We start from the raw sequence: 21,528 nt of genomic DNA, 5'->3' as shown, positions 1-21,528 counted from the left end.
TAGTGTCGAACACCTTCCCAAAAAGGCTTAGATAGAAGAGGGAATAGTAAATGTCACCCCTTTAGTGTCCAACACCTCCCCCAAATTGGTTTAGATTGGAGTGGGAATAGTACATCTGATCCCTTTAGTGTTCAACACTTTCTCCAAAATGGTTTAGATTGGAGTGGGAAAAGTAAATCTCACCCTTTTAGTGCCTGGCACCGTCCCGAAATTGGTTTATATTGGAGTGGGAATAGTAAATGTCACCCCTTTATTGCCCAACACTTTCTCCAAATTGGGCTAGATTGGAATGGTAATAGTAAATGCCACCCCTTTAGTGTCCAACACCTTCCCCCAATATGGTTAGATTGGAGTGGTAATAGTAAATGTCACCCTTTAGTGTCCTACACCTCTCCAGATTGGTTTAGATTAGAGTGGAAACACTAAATCGTGCCTCTTTAGTGTCCAACACGTTCCCCAAATTGGTATAGATTGGAGTGGTAATAGTAAATATCACCTCTTTAGAGTCCAACACCTTTCTCTAATATGTTAAATTTGGAGTGGTAATAGTAAATGTCACCATTTTAGTGTCCAACACCTTCTGCAAATAGGTTTAGATTGCAATGGGAAAAGCAAATCTCAATCCTTTAGAGTTCCACGCCTTCCCCACAGGGTCAACCCTTTAGTGTCCAGCACCTTCCCCACATTTGTTTAGATTGGAATGAAAATAATAAGTATCACCCCTTTCATGTCTAACACCTTCCCGAAATTGGTTTAGATTGCAGTGGTAATAGTAAATGTAACTTCTTTAGTGTTCATCATATTCCCGCAATATTGTTAGATTGGAGTGGTAATACTAAATGTCACCCCTTTAGTGTCCAACACCTTCCCCCTATAAGGTCAGATTAGAATGGCAATAGTAAATTCTACCCCATTAGCATCCAACACCTTCCCCAAATTGGTTTAGATTGGAGTGGGAATAGTAAATCTCACCACTGTAGTGTCCAACATCTTCCTCAAATTGGTTTAGATTAGAGTGGAAATAATAAATGTCACCACTTTAGTGTCCAACACCTTCCCCATATTGTTTTAGGGTGGAAACAGTAAATGTAATCCCCATGGTGTCCAAGACCTTCCCCAAATTGGTTTAGATTGGAATGGGAATAGTAAACCTCATCCCTTCAGCGTCCAGCACCTTTTCCAAATTGGTTTAGATTAGAAGTGCAACAGTAAATGTCATCCCTTTAGTATCCATGACATTCCTCCAATATGGTAAGCAAGGAGTGGTAATATGAAATGTCACTACATTAGTGTTCTCTTAATATGGTTAGATTGGAGTGAGAATACTAAATATCACCCCTTTAGTGTACAACACCTTCCCCAAATTGGTTTAAATTGGAGTGGAAATAGTAACTCTCACCCTGTTAGTGTCCAACACCTTCCCGAAATTGGTTTGGATTGGAGTGGAAATAGTACATCTCACCCCTTAAGTATGCCACACCTTATCCAAATTTGGTTAGATTTGTAGTGGTAATAATATATGTCACCACTTTACTGTCAGCACCTTCCCCCATATGGCTAGATTGGAGGGTAATATTAAATGTCACCCCTTTAGTGTCCAACATATTCCCCCAAATTGGTTAAGAGATGAGTTGGAATAGTAAGTCTGACCCCTTTAGCGTCCAACATCTTCCCCAAATTGATTGAGATTGGGGTGGGAATAGTACATCTTACCCCTTTAGTGTCCAACACTGTCCCCAAATTGGTTTAGGTTGGAGTTGGAATAGTACGTTTTACCCCTTTGGTGTCCAACACCTTCTCCAAATAGGTTTAGATTGAAATTGGAAAAGTAAATATCCCCCCTTGAGTGTCCAACACCTTCCCAAAATTGGTTTAGATTTTAGTGGGAATACTACATATCACCCATTTCGCGTCCAACACTTTCCCATAATTGGTTTAGATTGGAGTGGTAATAGTAAAAGTCACCCCTTTAGTGTCCAACATCCTCCCCCAGTATGGTTAGATTGAAGTGCTAATAGTAAATGTCACCCTTTTAGTGTCCAATACCTTTTCAGAGGTATTGTTAATTGGAGTGACAACAGTAAATATCAACTGTTTAGTGTCCCAAACCTTCCCCAAATTGGGGCTGACCATGAGTCTGACCTCCATCAGCCCTTCGGGAACCTTGTTCTCTGCCGTGACGGCAGTCGAGTTACTCCATCACAACAGTAGCGGATATCCCCGTTCGCCAAAATAAAAATCCCATTATATCCAATGGGATTTATATTTTGGTGGACGGGATATCTGTCACCGTTGTGACGAAGTAACTTGTCTGCCAAGATCTAAATCAGGCCCTAAGTTTGTCTTCATTTTGTTGGTAGAAAGGTCTTTCTATTAGTAAACTGTAGGGATTGGCTACTTGTGTGACAGGAATATAGGCTGCTGCTATCATTTATTTTATTTCTAAGACAAATTGTTTGTTTGTGGACTATTTTACACTTAGTGTAGATTTGTGGCGGTGCCTCTTAATACTACATCTGAAATGCAAGTAATAGCGTTGGGGTATATTTTTACAATGGTTTGAATTGTGGCCTGCTCAAAGTTTCTGTTTTTTGGGTAATAGTGCTTTGTTTTATCTTTTATATGGTTTAAGAGCTCGCAGTAAGTGCTGCATTGTTTTTTTGGTAGTGGGGCATATATAAATGGGATATTTCTGTTTTGATATTCACTATGCGTAGTGTATATCTGAGTGAATGGTTTGGGACATATTTTGAAGGACTGATCTACCATCTATGTTTGCAATTGGCTAAGTTTCATTAAGTTGACTGCTGTAGAGAATATAACAATTTGTTTCTTATTATTTAGGTTGTCATGTAAAAGGACAGGTTCTTCATTATGTGTAATTGTTAAATGTTCAGGTATGTCTAATTCTTGGTATCTTCTAGGGGCAGGTGGGGTATCGCTGGTGGCTTTTTTAGTTAGTGCACTTAAATGTTATAAAGTGGGGTTAGGTGGTAGTTGCCCTGTTATGTGTTCAAGGACTCTAGGTGGTATACCTTTAATGCTTTTGCTTGTGAGTTCCTGGGAGCTAGTGCTTGCTTCTCTTATGTCCTGCAATATTTCTCTTACTTCCATTTCTGTCCTATTCGGGGGATGATTGTGCTCTCTTACATGAACTACATCATCATCTTTCATAGTTGCCCTCCCATAGCATGCATTAGAATAATATTTAGAACATTACCAATGTATATTTCCTGATGATATACTTTCCTGGCTGTAGGTGTAGCCCATGTGATTTAGGGCCTCATTATAAGTTTGGCGGTCTGTGGACTGCAATGGTGGCATTGGCGGTCTGGCCACTGTCGTGTTGGCAGTCGGATCGCTGTATTACGAGTCATGGGGGCCTATGGAGCAAAGGCCGCTGCAGTCCTGCTGGCATCCCCAGGCAACACAGACCCCTGCGGTCACGAGGCAACACAAACAGGCCAGCGAAGCCTGTGTTTCTGCCGGACGCATTATGAGGTTGCACACCACCAATGTGACGGAGGTGGTGCAACCACCATGTCTCAGCAGGCAGAAACAGGGAGTATAAAGGGATACACCCACCTGTAGGCAGCCTCACACATCTGGTGCTGCCATAGAGCCCATCACACACGTCCTGCGGCTGCTGCTGATCATTGATGGACCACAAAATACACACCGCCGTGGGCGCAACCGACCGTAAGTACACACCTACCTGTGTCATTACGCTCAACAATAGATCATCGCACCGTCAGCCACATCATATGGGGTCATGCTATGGCCACCAAGTATACTTGTCTTTGTATCCCACGTCAGAATCAGACACAAAGAAGGCCACATGTACAGTTACAATATCTCCACTATGGGCAGGTCACTCACACTGCACCACAACACTACACAAAAACATGTTTGCTCACCTCATGCACAGGGACAGTGAAGTGTACACAACATTGTCTCACACAACACCAACTACACACCAACATCACATCTACAAATACAACTCACACTCATATTCCTCACAATCCATGCACTGTCATCACAATCAAAAAACATAGGTACGGATATTGCATGGAACACAAACACTACTCCCAGTAAACAGACCTGCAATGGACACACACACATCACCCACATTAAAACACAATGGAAGGACAATGGGATGCACAATAGCCAGAGAGACAAATATACAAAGATCACTATGCAAACAATACCTGCACAATAGGAATGGGGCCATCATGAACACTCAGGGAAGAAGGCTGTACTGGGACACACATCAGTTTGCACCTGCCCATAAAACATTATTTACACAGGAACTGGACCTTTAGCAATCTCTGGAACAAACAATACTAGACCCAAATGTCACGCCTAGCTGCACAATGTGGAAGTGCAAATCAACAAAGCACATACAACTCCAACTGCATGGGACATACCCCTACATGAAGTAGCTGGAAAGTACACACAACTAAATGGACACATTCACAGTCAAATGCAAACAAAGGTAGCACAATTGAACACACTCCATGTCTGCACAAACAAAACTCAAGCTGCCACACATTAGATGAATCCAAAATCCATATCAGGGGGACGAGTCTAACACCATACATGCTCACATTGGACAACACAAGATGAAATACTTAACATAACAAACAGTACACAATGTCATGACACCACCATTGCATTTACACCCACATATCCATACAGTCAACATATACCCTTGTCTTGGGAAACACCAGCACTGCCCACAAAGTCAGATATTGCAAACAACAGCAAATGGATCAGCAAGCAGGCTGAAACCCACAAAACTGTAGGCAGACAACACAAGTCACTAAGGAACAACATAAAGGTTGAAAAGGAATTGCACGACAAACATATATCCAAAAAAACCAACGGTTTGGTTTTATTAAATGTAAAGTTTTTAAAGTTCAAGGTCATTGGCCAGTCCATATAGTTCTGCAGAGGCACATCACTGTGCTGTCACTTGACTCCTAACTGCCAGGGAACCTTCACAGGAAGGGGCATCAAGTGGGTAGGCAGGCACCTCAGGGATCATCTTTGAAGAGGGAGTCGGATTTGGGATGGGTGGGTTTGGTCTTGAGTTTTGGAGGGGTGAACTGCTTTTTGGGAGGGGTGGGATTCTTCTTGGTGGGGGGGTCTGGATGCCTGCAGGGGGGCAGGTGTGACAGGGGAGGAAATGGAGGTGGAAGGGAGTGGTTGGGAGGTGGGTCGGGGCCTATTGGGGGTGGGACGGGGTGGAGGGAACAGGGGAAAGGTCAAGATCAAACAAAAAAACTTTCTTAGGTACACGGGGACAGTCAACAGAAGGAGTGAGTGATTGTCTGGTGTGGATGTTGTGAGTGTGTGCATGTGGGAGGTATGCTTGTGTTTGGGTAGTTCTGTTGCATGGGTGAGTGTGTGCGTGTAAGGGTCTTGGGGGGCTGGGAGGTGGCAATGCTGGAGGATGGAGTGGTGGATGTGTGTGTGTCTGTTGGGGTGGTGCTGCGGGTATGCTGGGTGTGGTGGATATGTCAGTAACTGTTGTGGTGGTGCCTGTGGGTATGCTTGATGTCATGTGTGGGCCAGTGGGGGTGGCGGTGTCTGGGGAAGTGGTGTCTGTGGGTGTCTGTTGTTTGCTTGCCTGCCAGTTTGTTTTGTGGTGCTTGTGTCTGTTTGTGCTGCTCTTGTGTGTTGAGGTGGGTGTGTACAGATTGATCTGTGTGCTTTGGGTAGGAAGGGAGATGCGAATTTGGATTGAGAGGAAGGAGGCGGAGGGGGGATCGAAGGTAGGGAGGGGGTAATTGGAGGCCAAAGCCTGAAGAGATCTCTGTAGGCCAGCCATTGCAGCATGAATGCCTTCCAGGAATGCATTGGTCTTCTGCAGTTGGGTTACCAATCCCTGAATGGCATTCACATTGGCTGTCTGACCTACAGAGATACTTTTCAGGAGGTCAATAGCCTCCTCACTGAGGCAGCAGAGGTATCAGGGGTTGAGGCTGAGATACCTGTGGCAAAGGAGACGCCCACCCTCTTGGGTGAGCCAGCATGGCCAACTGGATGGGGAGATAGAACGGGGGTGGTGGAAAAAATGGTAGAGAAGTATGCCCCGATAAGTCCGCCATCACTAGGGAGTGTCCACTGGAGGAAGAGTCCGATGATGAAGATGATATTCCAGTCTCCCCCTATGGCACCCCTCACCCTCCGGGCCACTGAGTCCCTCTGTATCTGTGGTGTCTTGACCCGAGTTCCCATGGTCTGCTACATCCCCACTCAGCTGTAACCTGTCTCCTTTGCTTCCCGGTGCTGATGCTGCAAATACAAAGAGAAACAGGGTCATCACAAGTTCATGATCACACTTGAACAAGAGCGCTGATTAGCAAACATTACACTTTACAATGCACTTTGCTGCATATCAATGACAAAGAAATGTACATTCTGACAGAAAACTCTAGGCCTATCTTTCATGTCCCTCATCGCTATTGGAGTTGTACATGCCAAATGACATGCTATGATGCATAAGGGAATGTGTCAGCCAACAATGGTGACACACGCCTGTATGTGGCACACCATGAAATGTACCCCCATTGTAAATGGCGTATTCCGCACACAGGTTGCCATGTACATATATAGGAGGGAATACAGAGATCATCCAATCACCACAGGTAGGCCTGCATTAAACAGCAGCTTACAAATGTTTTGCTAATGAGAAAGGGACACATGCTGACATTTAAGCACAAGGAATGTTGGCAACACTGATGACACATAAATCATGTCAATGGACATTCCCCACTTACCAAGAGAAAGTATTGATCTGTAGCTGCACCCAAAGTACAATGTATATTCTGTCACATGTATGATGACAATCTTCACTTTACAGACTGCAGTGAGGCACCAGCACCTGTCATATGCTGAAGGCAACTAGCCTCTGGGTGGCAGATGCCAAAATACTCATTTACCCAGACACATTCTGTATCATTTCCTTACATTTGGCCTGTAACATTGAGGAGTAGTGATCTGTTGCATAGACTTTACACTCACCACAACAACAAAACAGTACTTGATTGATCACTGAACACTATCATATGTTGTCCCTGGAGAGCACGTTTTGTGTGGATTGTACACAGTTGTGTTCTAGGTCCCTAGGCCAATACGCAATACACATTAGTATGCAACACATGACATGTCTACACAAACAATCACTCATCTACTGTGTTACACATGGCTCCTCCCTAACTGTCAGGGGGAGCTGTCAGAACCTAACACATTAACTTGGCAATGTGACAGGCAGTAATATGCCCTGTACTCACCCCCTTGTGGCTGCTGTGCTCAAATGCCCATCAAGGTCTGGGTAGGCCACGGCCAGAATGCAGGCCATTAGGGGAGTCATGGCCCGACAGGCACCCCACCCACGTTGGGAGGACAGCCCCAGCTGGACCTCTGCGATTTTCTGGGCTGAGAGTCTCGTGTCCCCTCACCTTTTCCTATAGTGGGCGCTCAGCCAGCTGTGGACCTCCAGGGTCCACACCTTCTTGACAATGGCTCTCCATAGTTCCTTCTTTTGATGGGCGTTGACCTGCACGGATGCAAAAGAGAAATCAAGAGATTATAATCACAAGTTTCATCATAAATGGTTGATTCACATACCTGTCAGTAATATCAAGCTAGGACTTTTCTATTTGTCAATACTCCCTAAGCGTAAAACACACAAGCCAATAAGTACAGGGTCATGATTACAGACATATATTTCCATCTGCAGACTAACTCACTACCTTGGTCAGGGCCTTCAATGACTAAGCAAGCTTACTGTCATCAGGCAGCCCATGCTCTAGCAACCTGTACTGTGATGTGAGCCATAATGAAACACTACACACCTATGTGGCCTCTGAAGGGTAAACTCCTTAGGTATGAATGGACCAACACATTCACACTCTGTGAACATTACTCTCTGCATGCAGTCCCAACAGGTAACTGCCAGAGTACAAACTTCAACATTACACATGAGTATCAATCAAGGGCTGGCATTGTCGGTACAGAAAGTGCCTTCCTTGTCCATGTGTGGATGTGTGGCCTAACAAATGCAGATTCATGCCACTTCAGGGGGTGGGGTTCTGTGCTATGTACCTGTACCACAGAACACTCCTTTGGACATATGTGTCCATCCTACAGAGATGGCATCCAACAAACAAAGACATGCATTGTACAGTTTCTGCTATATGACTAAGGTACTGCTATAGGACTAAGGTGCTGAGTCACATATCGTGGCCGCCCAGGAATCAACACACTGTTGGCACTGTAGGACTGTCAGTAATGCAATACACCTGTACAGGGCAAATATGACCTGTGTGAAGGTGACAACAGAGCTGTGGGAGTAAGGGACGTGTCATGAGTCCAAGACACACATTGACAAAATGCACATATGGACTAGATCAATGATTTACCTCTGAACCCATTCCTAATCTAGTCAAAGGAATGAGGCATTCAGGGCAGGTTTTGCCACCAGAGCCTCAAGATGGCCACATAACAGGATCTGCTGGGGTACAGGGAGTGGGCACAGTGCCACAGTTGCATAGCCACAGTGACTCTACCACAGCCTAGACTAGGTCCCTTACTGGAAGATACATTTGACAGGCCCTGGCCTCTGCAGGCTGAGCTGACAGAACCTACATGACACTCCATTCCCATCACTCCCATGCATGACAGTACATCATGTAGTCACAGCAACTTGTCATGTGGTGTGTGTGGCAACCTGAAGGGCAGAGTGACTCATGATATACCTTCCACACAACAGTTTAGCAAGGGCAGATTTGGGTTGAAAGATCTGTGGCATTATACACTTGACTCACATGACTCTCGAAAATCAGCGATACACTGTTCCAAAAAAAAAAAAAAAAAGACAAAAAATATATAGTGACCAGGGTCCTAAATTCTAGGAGCAAGAGGCCTCACACACCCATAGGGTGTCATGCTTCATCATAGGCGCTGCTCCTCGTCAGACTGGCGCTGCAATGTCTGACGGGCACCACCCCTGATGGGGGGGCTCTTTGCCGGAGATCTTAATATATGGTGGTGCCGTGACCCCAAAGGTGACTAAAGAATCAACGGAGATCAGAAAAAATTGTGTGGTTAAAATTGACTCTCAAAAATGCCACTGGGACTGTAGATTTTATTGGAGCCAATGAGCGGTCAGGGCCAAGATTAAAAATTAGAAACAGAAGAGTGAATCAAGAAGTTAAGATCAATCACTCTTGTAAATTAGAACATATCAAGGAGAGGAGTCTGGGAATTCTCCCAAAACTACCCCCTCATGGGTCAACATGTTTCGCATCCTGGTGGTCCAAACGGATCCAGTGATGCTTCATCAGGACCTTATGTGACTATATGTATCTCCTGAATAATGAGGGTCACATATATTTGCAAGGAAGTAAATACAGATACCTCTCGACCAGCAATTAGTGGGGAGGCGTAATAATCACTTACATGAATATGGAATAAATAATTCCTAACTCGTGCCCTGCAAAAAAGAAGTACACAGGTTATACCACAATAGGGGCGAGTCATAGCATTGTACATATCATGGGAAAACAAGGCGGCCGTGATGTGCAGTGCAAGTATTACTTCGTGAGCAACACACATGCAAGTGCTTGTGGGTACAAGCTTACCGTCCTAAAATTGAAGGCGAGCATCTTAGGAATACACGGACCAATAGTCCAGCGCTAAACAACGTCTAAGCAAGGGGGAATATGAAACAACAGAATCAATTAAAAGAAAGGTCAAGTATCCAATCAAGTAACGTATATGTGTGTTGTCATAGGGGTCTCAAATGTAGTAATCATAGGTTCATAATTGGTATGATCACAAGAAGCATGGAAAACCAAAAATAATGAATAAGGCAGTGAATGTCAGTAAAATAGCTGTGGGACAGAAAGGTCCATAGGAGTAAATACAGGTAGCAGACTACATAGTGTGGCTAGACACAAAATGCTGTCTAACAGAGAACACTAGACGGTACAAGGAGTAGTAAGTATCAATAACTATCTAAGTTTAAATTAAAAATTTTAAATGTAGAGTCCATCCTCACGGAAACCGAGGCACAGGAAGAAGTCAGAGTAGAGGAGTAACTCTGGTCTCCTCGATAAATGTACTGTATTTACAGCAATACGGCCAAAGGTCGCCGATATAGCAGAGTAAGGAGCCGGTGGATAAAAGACTCCATGTTGACTGTCAAATGGCAGAACAACGTAGGAGGAGGAGTCCGCAGAAAACACGGGTCCCGAAAAGGGGAACGGGACCTGTATAGTATCACCCGGGGGGGAGAAGCGGCAGGGCACTTACTTGTTGCAGCAATGCTGGCCAGGCGGAGACCTACCCCGGTCCGTGGTTCCCGAAGAATAGTGGAACCCGGGCCGCTACGCTTGATGTACATAGCGTGCCGGAAATTGGAGATTAAGAGTTTCCGGTCAGGCAGTCAGGCAACGCGGAACGCGTTGGTCTAGGAATTACAGAAAGAGAAAAAAGACTCGGAGGAGGTCCCGGAGTCAACATAAAAAGATCTAAAAATAGAAAACAGCAATAAGCGTTAATCTGACAGTTTCAGACAACAAAATAGGATTACAAATCAATGAAAAATAATAAGAGGATAATAATCGTCTGCACATGGCCTCGTGGGGTAAGGGATGGTATCTTGAAGAGATACTGGATGTCCCAAAATCAAAATTATTGATCATAAGAGAAAAATCACAGAATCATGCTGGTTAGCTAATCACTGAGAAGACTGCACAAAAAGGGGAAAAGAATATCAAAATAAATAAACTCTAGGGAATTAGCAGTAGTAACTGCAACAATCTAAAAATACAGTGAACAATCATTTTGAAAGACAATTCCAAGGAATCTCATCATTCAAGCCATTTAAGTAGGTGCGTAATTTAAACACCCATCGTTGTTCTAACTCAAAAAGTGAGTTCGGTGTGTTGCGTGAGTCAATTTGTAGCACGACCCACCACATGTCGTTAGGGCTATGTCTTTTGTCAAGGAAGTGTAAAGCCAGTTTAGTCGTGGCACGGCCACATCTGATGTTGCTGCGATGTTCGTTAATCCTAAGTTTCACTGCTCGTGTGGTCATACCTATATATTGTAAATTGCAGGGACAAGTGATCATGTAAACACAATTTTTTGTGTTGCAATACGTGTGTCTGAGTAGATGCCAAGGGCCTATGGAGTCAAATTCGATGGATTTTAATCGTTTAGTCAGGGTGCAAACATTGCACGTGCCACAAGGAAAATGACCAGTTACTGGTGGTAAACCCCATAGTGTTTGTAAATGGGGGGGTGATGAAGTGGGGCGGGGTCTAGTATGGACGAGTAAATCCTTTACATTAGTGGTGCGTTTAAAGGCAAATAGAGGTTTTGGAATCTGCGACCCACCACTACAGAGAATAGACCATCTCTTATTCACAACTTTTTTGATAGTGTTGGAAAGAGGAGTAAAGGTTGACACACATGTGAGTTTAGGCTCTGGGTCCACCGAATTAGTGGATAGTAAATTGTCTCTGTTACAGGACTTGGCCCGTTTGTAGGCTGTCCTGACCACCTTGTCTGGGTAATGGCGATTGCTCAGTCTGGTGGTCAAATCATCAGCTTGGGAGGAGAACATACGGGTGGTACTACAGTTCCGTCGGAGTCGGAGAAACTGACCGTACGGAAGATTGTCTCTGAGTGCCTTAGGATGGTGACTCTCATACATAAGGAGACTATTGCGGTCTGTAGTTTTTTGGTAAGTATGAGTGTGTAATTTCCCATGTTCAATGCAGATCATGAGATCCAGGAAGGGTATCTCTGTATTAGAGACAGAAGATGTGGATTTCAAAAAAGGGTTCAATGTATTAACCCAAGTAGTAAAAGCTTGTACTCCAGAAAGGGGACCTTGCCACACGATCAAAATGTCATTGATGTATCTACGCCAAAGTTTAATGTTGGTATGAAAAGGATTGGTGTCAGGGAGTATAAACCTTGATTCAAAGTCAGACATGTTTAGACACGCAAGACTTGGGGCGAAAGTACTACCCATTGATGTGCCACGAGTCTGAAGAAAGAGAAGATCCTCGAACTGGAAGAAATTTTCTTTCAGGGCTAGAGATGCACAATGCATAATGAAATGTACAGGAGAAGTCAGTATCTGACTGACTGAGTGAAGAGCAGTTTCAACAACTTCCAAAGTGGCCTCTTGTGGAATATTTGTATACAAGGCTTCAACATCAAGGGTAATGAGGGCATGAACTTCAGTCGTTGAATTGATAGCTGAAATCAAGTTGAGGACATCTTTGGTGTCCTTCAGATAGGTGGTGGATGTCTGGACAATCGGTTGTAAGAATTTGTCACAAAAAGTAGAGAGGGGTTCCAGGATGGACCCTATGCCTGAGACGATTGGACGTCCCGGGGGAGGTATTTTACCCTTGTGGATTTTGGGGAGGCAGTAGAAGTAAGGGATACGCGGGCTTGTAGTATCCAGAAAGGAGGCCTCATTGCGTGAGATCCAAGTGTTCGTTAAGGCTTCCTCAATCATACCTCGTATTTCGGTTTGTAACCTCTTCGTTGGATCTGTGTTGGTCTGTGTGTACTAGGTCGAATCCCCCAATAGACGTAAACATTCTTGTCTGTAATCAGATGAATTCATTATCACCGTGGCTCCCCCTTTATCCGCAGGTTTGATGACAATGCTCAAGTCTGTAGATAGAGCTTTTAGGGCATCTCTCTCAGCATTGGAGATGTTGGAAAAACTCAGTTGGGGTTGTAAAGCAGATAAATCACTTAGTACTGCTTTTTCAAATGCTAATACTTCGTGGGGCATAGAGGAGGTAGGGGGCATGAAAGTGGATGGTTTTCGAAGGCCCGTGTCAGTGGGTTGATCAACATGAGAGCGGTCCTCAAAGAAGAATTGAAGTCTAATCTTCCTGAAGAGATGAGACATTTCACAGTGGAGGCGGAAAGGGTCTTCTCTGGGAGTAGGGACAAAGCCCAGTCCTTTATTCAAGACTTGTAATTCAATAGGGGAAAGTGATCGTGATGATAGATTGATCACTAGATCTGATTTGGTGGATTCTTCCCTTGACTGCGTGTCACCATTTGTGGTTCGTCCTGTGCCCAGTGTACCCTTCTGCCTCTTCCTCTCCTTCTGCCTCTTCCCCTGCCCCGGCCGCGGCCTAAAAAAGGCATGTATGGGAGCATGGGGCGTGGTTGATAGAAGGGAAATGGTTGTTGCCATGCTAAGGGTTGTCCAGGTGGATAATGGGGGTGACCGGGGGGATATTGGGGGTAGTGGTAAAATTGATGGGTCCCATCATCATCAGTATTCCAACCGTCGGATGAGGAACTGTTGCTGTATTTCCGTGGTTGTTTTCTTGATGTGGAGGATTCATCAGAAGAGGAAGACAGTGTCTCAGTAGTGAAGTCATCTGTGATGTAAGGGTAGACTTTTTCACGGTTAAATCTCGTGATGTCTTTTTGTAGTTTCGTGATTTTCTGTTGGGTTAAGAACTCCCTGTTATCATTAAGTTCAGAGTTGATTTCTGCTAATCGGTTCTTGAAAGCAGCAAGTGAGACTGTAGTTTTAAGAGCACCTTCCATGAGTGTAATCTGAACCGTGATGGAATCAGCCAAACGTTTGGAAGTGTTGATAATGAGAACCAGCCAGTCTCTGGTGCATTTCCATGCTACTTGGGCCCAGTCTTTTCTGAAGGCTAAGTCTTGCAGAAAAATCCTGGGCATATTTGAGACGAGTAGACCATTAGGGGGTATATTCGCCCTCAGATATTCGGTCATAATGGTGCCGTGTAAAACAGTTTTAATCAAGTCTCTTTTGAGTGCAGACAACTTGTCCCACTCTTCTTTAGATGGACCCGAGGGTCCAGCGCCATAATTTCCCAAAATAGAAGGGGTCTGTAAAATAGTAGATACTATATCGTCATCAAAACTCAACCCTTGGAAATTATCCATATTGGGGGTGTTTTGAGAGGTAATGATAATCCCACAGCTAAGCTGCTGTACTGATATATTGAGAATAATGATATATTGAGAATAAGGGAGGGATCAGGAGGAATTATGGTCCAGTGTATATCCTCCTTAAGTGAACATAGAAAATCAGCGATACACTGTTCCAAAAAAAAAAAAAAAAAAAAAGACAAAAAATATATAGTGACCAGGGTCCTAAATTCTAGGAGCAAGAGGCCTCACATACCCATAGGGTGTCATGCTTCATCATAGGCGCTGCTCCTCGTCAGACTGGCGCTGCAATGTCTGACGGGCACCACCCCTGATGGGGGGGGCTCTTTGCCGGAGATCTTAATATATGGTGGTGCCGTGACCCCAAAGGTGACTAAAGAATCAACGGAGATCAGAAAAAATTGTGTGGTTAAAATTGACTCTCAAAAACGCCACTGGGACTGTAGATTTTATTGGACCCAATGAGCGGTCAGGGCCAAGATTAAAAATTAGAAACAGAAGAGTGAATCAAGAAGTTAAGATCAATCACTCTTGTAAATTAGAACATATCAAGGAGAGGAGTCTGGGAATTCTCCAAAAACTACCCCCTCATGGGTCAACATGTTTCGCATCCTGGTGGTCCAAACGGATCCAGTGATGCTTCATCAGGACCTTATGTGACTATATGTATCTCCTGAATAATGAGGGTCACATATATTTGCAAGGAAGTAAATACAGATACCTCTCGACCAGCAATTAGTGGGGAGGCGTAATAATCAGTTACATGAATATGGAATAAATAATTCCTAACTCGTGCCCTGCAAAAAAGAAGTACACAGGTTATACCACAATAGGGGCGAGTCATAGCATTGTACATATCATGGGAAAACAAGGCGGCCGTGATGTGCAGTGCAAGTATTACTTCGTGAGCAACACACATGCAAGTGCTTGTGGGTACAAGCTTACCGTCCTAAAATTGAAGGCGAGCATCTTAGGAATACACGGACCAATAGTCCAGCGCTAAACAACGTCTAAACAAGGGGGAATATGAAACAACAGAATCAATTAAAAGAAAGGTCAAGTATCCAATCAAGTAACGTATATGTGTGTTGTCATAGGGGTCTCAAATGTAGTAATCATAGGTTCATAATTGGTATGATCACAAGAAGCATGGAAAACCAAAAATAATGAATAAGGCAGTGAATGTCAGTAAAATAGCTGTGGGACAGAAAGGTCCATAGGAGTAAATACAGGTAGCAGACTACATAGTGTGGCTAGACACAAAATGCTGTCTAACAGAGAACACTAGACGGTACAAGGAGTAGTAAGTATCAATAACTATCTAAGTTTAAATTTTAAATTTTAAATGTAGAGTCCATCCTCACGGAAACCGAGGCACAGGAAGAAGTCAGAGTAGAGGAGTAACTCTGGTCTCCTCGATAAATGTACTGTATTTACAGCAATACGGCCAAAGGTCGCCGATATAGCAGAGTAAGGAGCCGGTGGATAAAAGACTCCATGTTGACTGTCAAATGGCAGAACAACGTAGGAGGAGGAGTCCGCAGAAAACACGGGTCCCGAAAAGGGGAACGGGACCTGTATAGTATCACCCGGGGGGGGAAGCGGCAGGGCACTTACTTGTTGCAGCAATGCTGGCCAGGCGGAGACCTACCCCGGTCCGTGGTTCCCGAAGAATAGTGGAACCTGGGCCGCTACGCTTGATGTACATAGCGTGCCGGAAATTGGAGATTAAGAGTTTCCGGTCAGGCAGTCAGGCAACGCGGAACGCGTTGGTCTAGGAATTACAGAAAGAGAAAAAAGACTCGGAGGAGGTCCCGGAGTCAACATAAAAAGATCTAAAAATAGAAAACAGCAATAAGCGTTAGTCTGACAGTTTCAGACAACAAAATAGGACTACAAATCAATGAAAAATAATAAGAGGATAATAATCGTCTGCACATGGCCTCGTGGGGTAAGGGATGGTATCTTGAAGAGATACTGGATGTCCCAAAATCAAAATTATTGATCATAAGAGAAAAATCACAGAATCATGCTGGTTAGCTAATCACTGAGAAGACTGCACAAAAAGGGGAAAAGAATATCAAAATAAATAAACTCTAGGGAATTAGCAGTAGTAACTGCAACAATCTAAAAATACAGTGAACAATCATTTTGAAAGACAATTCCAAGGAATCTCATCATTCAAGCCATTTAAGTAGGTGCGTAATTTAAACACCCATCGTTGTTCTAACTCAAAAAGTGAGTTCGGTGTGTTGCGTGAGTCAATTTGTAGCACGACCCACCACATGTCGTTAGGGCTATGTCTTTTGTCAAGGAAGTGTAAAGCCAGTTTAGTCGTGGCACGGCCACATCTGATGTTGCTGCGATGTTCGTTAATCCTAAATTTCACTGCTCGTGTGGTCATACCTATATATTGTAAATTGCAGGGACAAGTGATCATGTAAACACAATTTTTTGTGTTGCAATTCGTGTGTCTGAGTAGATGCCAAGGGCCTATGGAGTCAAATTCGATGGATTTTAATCGTTTAGTCAGGGTGCAAACATTGCACGTGCCACAAGGAAAATGACCAGTTACTGGTGGTAAACCCCATAGTGTTTGTAAATGGGGGGGTGATGAAGTGGGGCGGGGTCTAGTATGGACGAGTAAATCCTTTACATTAGTGGTGCGTTTAAAGGCAAATAGAGGTTTTGGAATCTGCGACCCACCACTACAGAGAATAGACCATCTCTTATTCACAACTTTTTTGATAGTGTTGGAAAGAGGAGTAAAGGTTGACACACATGTGAGTTTAGGCTCTGGGTCCACCGAATTAGTGGATAGTAAATTGTCTCTGTTACAGGACTTGGCCCGTTTGTAGGCTGTCCTGACCACCTTGTCTGGGTAATGGCGATTGCTCAGTCTGGTGGTCAAATCATCAGCTTGGGAGGAGAACATACGGGTGTTACTACAGTTCCGTCGGAGTCGGAGAAACTGACCGTACGGAAGATTGTCTCTGAGTGCCTTAGGATGGTGACTCTCATACATAAGGAGACTATTGCGGTCTGTAGTTTTTTGGTAAGTATGAGTGTGTAATTTCCCATGTTCAATGCAGATCATGAGATCCAGGAAGGGTATCTCTGTATTAGAGACAGAAGATGTGGATTTCAAAAAAGGGTTCAATGTATTAACCCAAGTAGTAAAAGCTTGTACTCCAGAAAGGGGACCTTGCCACACGATCAAAATGTCATTGATGTATCTACGCCAAAGTTTAATGTTGGTATGAAAAGGATTGGTGTCAGGGAGTATAAACCTTGATTCAAAGTCAGACATGTTTAGACACGCAAGACTTGGGGCGAAAGTACTACCCATTGATGTGCCACGAGTCTGAAGAAAGAGAAGATCCTCGAACTGGAAGAAATTTTCTTTCAGGGATAGAGATGCACAATGCATAATGAAATGTACAGGAGAAGTCAGTATCTGACTGACTGAGTGAAGAGCAGTTTCAACAACTTCCAAAGTGGCCTCTTGTGGAATATTTGTATACAAGGCTTCAACATCAAGGGTAATGAGGGCATGAACTTCAGTCGTTGAATTGATAGCTGAAATCAAGTTGAGGACATCTTTGGTGTCCTTCAGATAGGTGGTGGATGTCTGGACAATCGGTTGTAAGAATTTGTCACAAAAAGTAGAGAGGGGTTCCAGGATGGACCCTATGCCTGAGACGATTGGACGTCCCGGGGGAGGTATTTTACCCTTGTGGATTTTGGGGAGGCAGTAGAAGTAAGGGATACGCGGGCTTGTAGTATCCAGAAAGGAGGCCTCATTGCGTGAGATCCAAGTGTTCGTTAAGGCTTCCTCAATCATACCTCGTATTTCGGTTTGTAACCTCTTCGTTGGATCTGTGTTGGTCTGTGTGTACTAGGTCGAATCCCCCAATAGACGTAAACATTCTTGTCTGTAATCAGATGAATTCATTATCACCGTGGCTCCCCCTTTATCCGCAGGTTTGATGACAATGCTCAAGTCTGTAGATAGAGCTTTTAGGGCATCTCTCTCAGCATTGGAGATGTTGGAAAAACTCCGTTGGGGTTGTAAAGCAGATAAATCACTTAGTACTGCTTTTTCAAATGCTAATACTTCGTGGGGCATAGAGGAGGTAGGGGGCATGAAAGTGGATGGTTTTCGAAGGCCCGTGTCAGTGGGTTGATCAACATGAGAGCGGTCCTCAAAGAAGAATTGAAGTCTAATCTTCCTGAAGAGATGAGACATTTCACAGTGGAGGCGGAAAGGGTCTTCTCTGGGAGTAGGGACAAAGCCCAGTCCTTTATTCAAGACTTGTAATTCAATAGGGGAAAGTGATCGTGATGATAGATTGATCACTAGATCTGATTTGGTGGATTCTTCCCTTGACTGCGTGTCACCATTTGTGGTTCGTCCTGTGCCCAGTGTACCCTTCTGCCTCTTCCTCTCCTTCTGCCTCTTCCCCTGCCCCGGCCGCGGCCTAAAAAAGGCATGTATGGGAGCATGGGGCGTGGTTGATAGAAGGGAAATGGTTGTTGCCATGCTAAGGGTTGTCCAGGTGGATAATGGGGGTGACCGGGGGGATATTGGGGGTAGTGGTAAAATTGATGGGTCCCATCATCATCAGTATTCCAACCGTCGGATGAGGAACTGTTGCTGTATTTCCGTGGTTGTTTTCTTGATGTGGAGGATTCATCAGAAGAGGAGGACAGTGTCTCAGTAGTGAAGTCATCTGTGATGTAAGGGTAGACTTTTTCACGGTTAAATCTCGTGATGTCTTTTTGTAGTTTCGTGATTTTCTGTTGGGTTAAGAACTCCCTGTTATCATTAAGTTCAGAGTTGATTTCTGCTAATCGGTTCTTGAAAGCAGCAAGTGAGACTGTAGTTTTAAGAGCACCTTCCATGAGTGTAATCTGAACCGTGATGGAATCAGCCAAACGTTTGGAAGTGTTGATAATGAGAACCAGCCAGTCTCTGGTGCATTTCCATGCTACTTGGGCCCAGTCTTTTCTGAAGGCTAAGTCTTGCAGAAAAATCCTGGGCATATTTGAGACGAGTAGACCATTAGGGGCTATATTCGCCCTCAGATATTCGGTCATAATGGTGCCGTGTAAAACAGTTTTAATCAAGTCTCTTTTGAGTGCAGACAACTTGTCCCACTCTTCTTTAGATGGACCCGAGGGTCCAGCGCCATAATTTCCCAAAATAGAAGGGGTCTGTAAAATAGTAGATACTATATCGTCATCAAAACTCAACCCTTGGAAATTATCCATATTGGGGGTGTTTTGAGAGGTAATGATAATCCCACAGCTAAGCTGCTGTACTGATATATTGAGAATAATGATATATTGAGAATAAGGGAGGGATCAGGAGGAATTATGGTCCAGTGTATATCCTCCTTAAGTGAACATAGAAAATCAGCGATACACTGTTCCAAAAAAAAAAAAAAAAAAAGACAAAAAATATATAGTGACCAGGGTCCTAAATTCTAGGAGCAAGAGGCCTCACACACCCATAGGGTGTCATGCTTCATCATAGGCGCTGCTCCTCGTCAGACTGGCGCTGCAATGTCTGACGGGCACCACCCCTGATGGGGGGGCTCTTTGCCGGAGATCTTAATATATGGTGGTGCCGTGACCCCAAAGGTGACTAAAGAATCAACGGAGATCAGAAAAAATTGTGTGGTTAAAATTGACTCTCAAAATCGCCACTGGGACTGTAGATTTTATTGGACCCAATGAGCGGTCAGGGCCAAGATTAAAAATTAGAAACAGAAGAGTGAATCAAGAAGTTAAGATCAATCACTCTTGTAAATTAGAACATATCAAGGAGAGGAGTCTGGGAATTCTCCAAAAACTACCCCCTCATGGGTCAACATGTTTCGCATCCTGGTGGTCCAAACGGATCCAGTGATGCTTCATCAGGACCTTATGTGACTATATGTATCTCCTGAATAATGAGGGTCACATATATTTGCAAGGAAGTAAATACAGATACCTCTCGACCAGCAATTAGTGGGGAGGCGTAATAATCACTTACATGAATATGGAATAAATAATTCCTAACTCGTGCCCTGCAAAAAAGAAGTACACAGGTTATACCACAATAGGGGCGAGTCATAGCATTGTACATATCATGGGAAAACAAGGCGGCCGTGATGTGCAGTGCAAGTATTACTTTGTGAGCAACACACATGCAAGTGCTTGTGGGTACAAGCTTACCGTCCTAAAATTGAAGGCGAGCATCTTAGGAATACACGGACCAATAGTCCAGCGCTAAACAACGTCTAAACAAGGGGGAATATGAAACAACAGAATCAATTAAAAGAAAGGTCAAGTATCCAATCAAGTAACGTATATGTGTGTTGTCATAGGGGTCTCAAATGTAGTAATCATAGGTTCATAATTGGTATGATCACAAGAAGCATGGAAAACCAAAAATAATGAATAAGGCAGTGAATGTCAGTAAAATAGCTGTGGGACAGAAAGGTCCATAGGAGTAAATACAGGTAGCAGACTACATAGTGTGGCTAGACACAAAATGCTGTCTAACAGAGAACACTAGACGGTACAAGGAGTAGTAAGTATCAATAACTATCTAAGTTTAAATTTTAAATTTTAAATGTAGAGTCCATCCTCACGGAAACCGAGGCACAGGAAGAAGTCAGAGTAGAGGAGTAACTCTGGTCTCCTCGATAAATGTACTGTATTTACAGCAATACGGCCAAAGGTCGCCGATATAGCAGAGTAAGGAGCCGGTGGATAAAAGACTCCATGTTGACTGTCAAATGGCAGAACAACGTAGGAGGAGGAGTCCGCAGAAAACACGGGTCCCGAAAAGGGGAACGGGACCTGTATAGTATCACCCGGGGGGGGAAGCGGCAGGGCACTTACTTGTTGCAGCAATGCTGGCCAGGCGGAGACCTACCCCGGTCCATGGTTCCCGAAGAATAGTGGAACCCGGGCCGCTACGCTTGCTGTACATAGCGTGCCGGAAATTGGAGATTAAGAGTTTCCGGTCAGGCAGTCAGGCAACGCGGAACGCGTTGGTCTAGGAATTACAGAAAGAGAAAAAAGACTCGGAGGAGGTCCCGGAGTCAACATAAAAAGATCTAAAAATAGAAAACAGCAATAAGCGTTAATCTGACAGTTTCAGACAACAAAATAGGACTACAAATCAATGAAAAATAATAAGAGGATAATAATCGTCTGCACATGGCCTCGTGGGGTAAGGGATGGTATCTTGAAGAGATACTGGATGTCCCAAAATCAAAATTATTGATCATAAGAGAAAAATCACAGAATCATGCTGGTTAGCTAATCACTGAGAAGACTGCACAAAAAGGGGAAAAGAATATCAAAATAAATAAACTCTAGGGAATTAGCAGTAGTAACTGCAACAATCTAAAAATACAGTGAACAATCATTTTGAAAGACAATTCCAAGGAATCTCATCATTCAAGCCATTTAAGTAGGTGCGTAATTTAAACACCCATCGTTGTTCTAACTCAAAAAGTGAGTTCGGTGTGTTGCGTGAGTCAA

Source organism: Pleurodeles waltl, chromosome 4_1 (genome assembly GCF_031143425.1).
Source record: "Pleurodeles waltl isolate 20211129_DDA chromosome 4_1, aPleWal1.hap1.20221129, whole genome shotgun sequence".
NCBI lineage: Eukaryota > Metazoa > Chordata > Amphibia > Caudata > Salamandridae > Pleurodeles > Pleurodeles waltl.
Note: the sequence above shows the minus strand (reverse complement) of the source record.